This window comes from Lolium perenne, chromosome 3 (genome assembly GCF_019359855.2).
Source record: "Lolium perenne isolate Kyuss_39 chromosome 3, Kyuss_2.0, whole genome shotgun sequence".
NCBI classification, from domain to species: Eukaryota; Viridiplantae; Streptophyta; class Magnoliopsida; order Poales; family Poaceae; genus Lolium; species Lolium perenne.
The window spans coordinates 44,625,783-44,631,622 of record NC_067246.2 but is presented as its reverse complement, the minus strand read 5'-3'; positions in this window follow the sequence as shown (position 1 = coordinate 44,631,622).

Below are 5,840 nucleotides of genomic sequence, written 5' to 3'. Positions count from 1 at the left end.
AACGATAAACCTTTCCTTTCTTTTTTTTCGATCCCGTGCCGCCTTGGAAAATGTGAGACCGCTCCTGCAAAACGGGACCCATATGTCATCCTCTATGTACAATAAAAGTTTCTTTCCTTGGATTATTTTTGGCACCTGATATATGGTCACTTGCCTTTTTTTCGATCCCCTGCCGCCTTTGAAACGTTGAGGACGCTGCTGGCTCATGGGTCCCACATGTCAGCCTCTATGAACAATAAACATTTCATTTCTTGGATTTATTTTTGACCGTGATTTTTGGGAACTTTGCTTTTTCTTTCGATCCCCTGCCGCCTTTGTTAAAGTTGAGGACGCTGCTGCAAAATGCGTCCCACATGTCAGCTTCTCTGTACGATAATTGTTTCCTTTCTTGGATTTTTTTCCACGGCTGGCCGATGGGTCCATGATGTCAGCCTCTATGTACAAGAAATATGTGATTTCTCGATATGTTTTAACCCGAGATATGTAGGATACTTGCTTTTTTCGATCCCTTTTGTTTGTCTTTACCTTCAAATGTTGAGGGACGCTACTGGCAAATGGGTCCTGCTCTAGCATTCTCAACTGAAGGAAAAACTGAAATATTGCCTATTCATTTGTTCTTCGTACTCCATGCACATAATCCATACTAACTGTTGATCCGGGTTAATTTTAGTTCAACTTAATTAGTTCAAATTTGATCTACGAGGAAGTATGTAATATATTTTGGGTTCACAACACTACACTTGTTAACAACAATCTGATGAAGAGGTTTGTCATTTTTTTTAAACTACAAATACACTCTAAGATCTTGCAAACTGATAGAATAAATCTTGGAACTTTAAATAGTTTATGAAAATTTTGAAATCAACTATATGAATATATCAAAATATAGAGCCCATGTAGATGCGCATACTGGCTATGCGCATTTAAAAAAGAATCATAATCATAATTGATACGAAATAAAAATAACTTTATATTTAGAATCTCGGTTTCTTGAGGGCCAATCATAGGATCTCCGTGTTTAAATTAGGAAGGGCCCCAATGGCATGAGTCGGAGGCCCATTAAATGTTTTTGGATTGTTATCGAAAGCAAGGTGCCGACAATCACCATGTACATTGCCGGCGGCAGCCCAAAAGTACAAACAATTGGCCCATGCAGGGAAGGTAGTACTTTTTTTTATTGGGAAGGTTGTCTGGGCTAACCCAAAAAAAAAAGTGGTGCTACATGGGGTAGCACTTTAACCCGGAATGAGACCATGAACAGTACATATGCTACATGCTACAAGATTTAGTTCTTAGCTATCTATTTTCGATCCAACGTCCAAATCTACAAGTCAACCAACTGTTCATCTGTGCTTGCTGATGTCAAGGCAGTGGATCCTGGACGCTTGAACCCATGATCGTTACTGAGGGTTGCCTATTTGCGCATAATATGTTTTGTCAGTGGGCACTTCACTAGTTTGTGCAAAACATATCCCAGCGCAGGATTCGAAAAAACAACACGTTTTTCTTTACGGAAACAACAGAACATCTCATGTTCATCACAATCCAGCCAACATAAGCACATAATAATTAATAGTACAACTAGAGAGCTGTACATATAAATAAGGTTTGTCAAGCTTCATGCACTAGCCAACGCAACCAAAAGTCCGAACTGATGGAAAGGGCTAGGCAATCCACTTATACATCTGAACACCCCTCCTCACGTGTGACCGGAAGAAGGGAAGAGGTCAACACAAGGAGACTCTCAAGAGGCATATACGTGGACTCCGAGGAGGGCAACGGAGGGCAGCACCAATTTTTAGGATAAATTACGAAAGCCAGGTCTCGAACTCGAGACCCTGGGCTCTGATACCATGCCAAGCTTCATACACAAGCCAACGCAACCAAAAGTCCGAACTAATGGAAAGGGCTAGGCAATCCACTTATACACCCCCCCCCTCACATGTGACCACAATCCAGTAATGGTACCATCATGTTCACCACAATACATCATCATTATAGTACAGAACATTTGTAAGACAACTTAATGCAGCTGTGATTCATTTTGTTGCCCCAGCGATGGGTGATAACCTGAACACCATATAACCTTCTCACAGCAATTGTAACCAAATATGAGCACCTGCAATGATTTGGTGTCAATCTTCTTGAAGGTCAGAGGTATCCTACCTTCAAGTCATGTGCTTTGACAAACTCGGCCATCCTGCGTCCATTAAAACATTGCCATCTTGTTGCTTCAGTCCACAATCCAGGTGCATGCGGTGGACATCTTCAAGGTTGATGGACTCTGGACACCCACCGTAAAACCAGGGTAGAACACGACCGGGGATGGTAATCACCTCTAACTCCGATGTACATAGTACCTTGCGGAAAGCTGTCGGCCGGTATTCTCCTCATCGATGCGCCTAAACACCTTGCACACCGGGGCTGGCTCTCTGATGTCTCCTTCCATGATAAGCTCTCTCCAAGCTTGAGCTTCTTGTTTGAACACCGCAAAAAGAGGCCTCAATTAGATAATGCCTCTAGCTTCCGACCGTAATTCCAAGCAAATGCATAATCAAAGGCACCTAGCAAAGTCAGCGGATCATTGTTCTTATCGAACACACGATCCTGAACAATAAGCTTCTGAATCTAGCTAGGCTGATATGTACAACCTTGTATCATCAAATTATTCAGCATAGTGTATCATTGTATCGCAGAAGCCAAATCGATATAAATAGTAGCTATGAGAATAGAAATCAAGCTAGCATGAGCCATGCATGCTTGCTGGCTAGGTCTAGCATCAGAGTAATGCATCTGCAGTTCATCATCCGCCAAGATCTGATCGACCAAGCAAACAAAAAAATCAGCGTCGGCCTAAAGAGTCCATAAGCCGTACATGCATGCTCGGTGTCCTCATATGTGATTATCGGCCGTGGATTGACCAATATCATATTTGAACGATTATTATTGCACACATTAGATCCAGTCCCAACCTAGCTAGCATGCGTGCATGTGTAGCCCGAGTCTTTACCAGAGGATTAATATATACACTGGATGAGAGAAATAGTCTATATCAAACAATGCTAAGCAACCGGCAATACAGCTTAGATATAATAAAGATGTGACCGGCAACCCTAGTGATTCGGGGGAAACATACCGCCATTGCAGCCATGGACCGAGAGAATCGGGGATGCCGCGCCGCCTTAGAGGAGTTTTTAGGTGCGACGTCGCCGCATCCGTAGAGGACGGAGTCCAAGCCGCGTAGTCCGAGCAGTGGTGGACGCCGGTGGTGTAGGGAGAGGACTCAGGGGAGATGGACGGCGAGGGATCTGGGGAGATCTGAACATGAGGGGACTGTGAGAAACTGAGAATTATACATCAGCAAGGGAATAAATGCGCGTGTCCCCCCGGTCAAAAAAAATGCGCGTTTCTTGGAGGAACGAAGCTGTGTGCAGGAATCCACACAGAAAACTTCACCCGGCGGGTCACTGGGCTTTATCAGTATCTGGTGGGGCCCGGACCTACATACCAGTGAGACAGGTCGTGTGGGTTATGATCCGATCAGTGTGCACACAGAAATTGCATTCAGAGCTAAGGGCCTCAGACTACGTTGTACTATACAGTATATCCGTTTCTTTTGGTAAAATGAAAATGATACTCCATCTGATCCTCATTACTTGATGATAAAATGGATGTCTCTACAACTAATATGTGTCTAGATACATCTATATGAGAGCGTCTGTGTTTGTACTGTGTATCTCAAAAAAATATGGATCGGAGGGAGCATTAAGAGGTGTCAAAAAAAACTGCAAACAAACATGGATGTAAGCAGTTGAGTATTAAACCAGTGCGTAAAATACCTTTATATCTCGACCATGTAACAATGAATATGAGAAGTTTTGGGGGTTTGACCATCTGCACTTGTGTTCGCTACAATCAGATCAAAAAAATTGGTCACTTTTACACTTCCTAAAATAAAATGTATTTTGCCCTGAGATTTTACAAGCTCGTACAAGAAAGCATTGACTACATATGGGATATATCACATTTACACTTACAAATCTATGAATATTTCAAAATGTTGAGCTCCATGTAGCTAGGTATAATACAAATCATCAGACCGCACATTGAAACTACCACAGCATATCACAAGAATTAAAGTAAAATAAAACATGTCTAACATATACTATATTAGCTAATTAACAAAGTCTCATCACAGTGTATCTGATCCCCAGTTCAGCTTAATACAAAAACCAAGTTCAGCATGAACATCAGCAGGGCACTACCCCAGGTCCAAAAGCAGCATCTAGTTAATTCAATAAAATATTGAGGTGTTTCTGATCCCCTCTTCCTAAAAGCACTGCAGATCATGCATGCAACTAAGGGTGATCAGCACAAAATATTACCCTCTGGGTGGAGGTGTTACAGTCGTAGATCAACACATTCATCAAGGAAGTGTCTTTCACCTCGAAGACGAGAATGTCATCGAGCTGCAGTTCATGCGCCTCTGCAAACCCGAACCAACCATCCTTCAAGACCAGTTCACCCTGGTACTCATCGATGTGCACATACCAGGCGCAGCCTACGCTCGTCTTGAGCTTGATAGGCACAGGAAGAATCCCTTTCAGACATTGCTTGAATTCTCTGGGGATGACCAACATATACATGTCATCGTTGCCATCCAGTTGCACATAGAAGCGCGAGGGCTGAGGAGGGTCCGCCGAGTGACCAACCCGTTTAGGGCGGCCTTTCCCTCGCCCTTTTAATATAAAACGTTGAATTGCTGCATCACGCCTGCCCGTCACCTTCGGCTTTTTGGCTAGTGAGTTTCTTTGAATTCTGAACTCGGGGGGGTGCAGAGGACATGTACAATCGACAGTCCTAAGACGTAGTTGCTCATTGACGTTGGAGCGAGTTTGCTTCTGCATCTAGTTAAGCACGGTATATATCAATCAACAGCATATAAATCAGAACGTAACATACATGGAGAAAATGCATCTAGCTATCTCTTTAATTAGTTTGCACAAAATCTAGCAGCAGCAAGACAATTTGATTTTACAGTGTATCGAGCAAGCTTTCAGACTTTCTCAAACAGGTAACATGGAGCATATATTTGTATGTTCAGATCGCCAAACCCTGCTCCGTGATGGATACTATTACTTAACATCTTTTTTTGCGTAACTAGTACTTAACATCTACTGTTTCCGTCATTAAAAAACATTTGCAGAAGAATACTAGTTTCCCATCATTAAAGAAAACAGAACTTGTTTAAAACCCCAACTATCATTGACTACTTACACCTGCATGCTAGTGAGTTCAGGACAACTTACAGCCACTTTTGGTGGTGCCGCCACCGGAGAAGACCGTGCCGCTGGGTTGGGGTCGGCGCAGCCGTGAGAAGCTGGTGCCGCCGCCAGGGAAATCAGTGCCGAGCCAGATGGTGCTTCCAGAGAAGAAAGTACCGCGAGAGATGGAACCGACGCTGCCAAAGGGTAAGAAACGGATGTACTCGTAGATCCTTCTCTAGTCACGATCTGGATAGAAGAGACCGGACGTCCATCAAGCTGCCGGAGGATGCGGTGGATCAAATCGGCTGAGTTCAGGAAATATCGGCGATGTTCATCTCGTGTCGGCGTCGTTACCGCCGTGCAGCTGCCGGTGGAGGGAGGAGGCGAGCCGTTCATGGCAGTCATTAGTGTAAAAGAGGTGAAGTAGGTGGGAGAGATAGAGGGTTCGGGACTGAAGTAATTGTAGTCTGCTCTCTCATTTTTACAAGCATGCGTCCTCGGGCATTTTTTTTTAGATGCGTACTCAGGCTGCTTTGTCAAACCAGGGCCTCAATGAAGCCCAGCTTAACTATT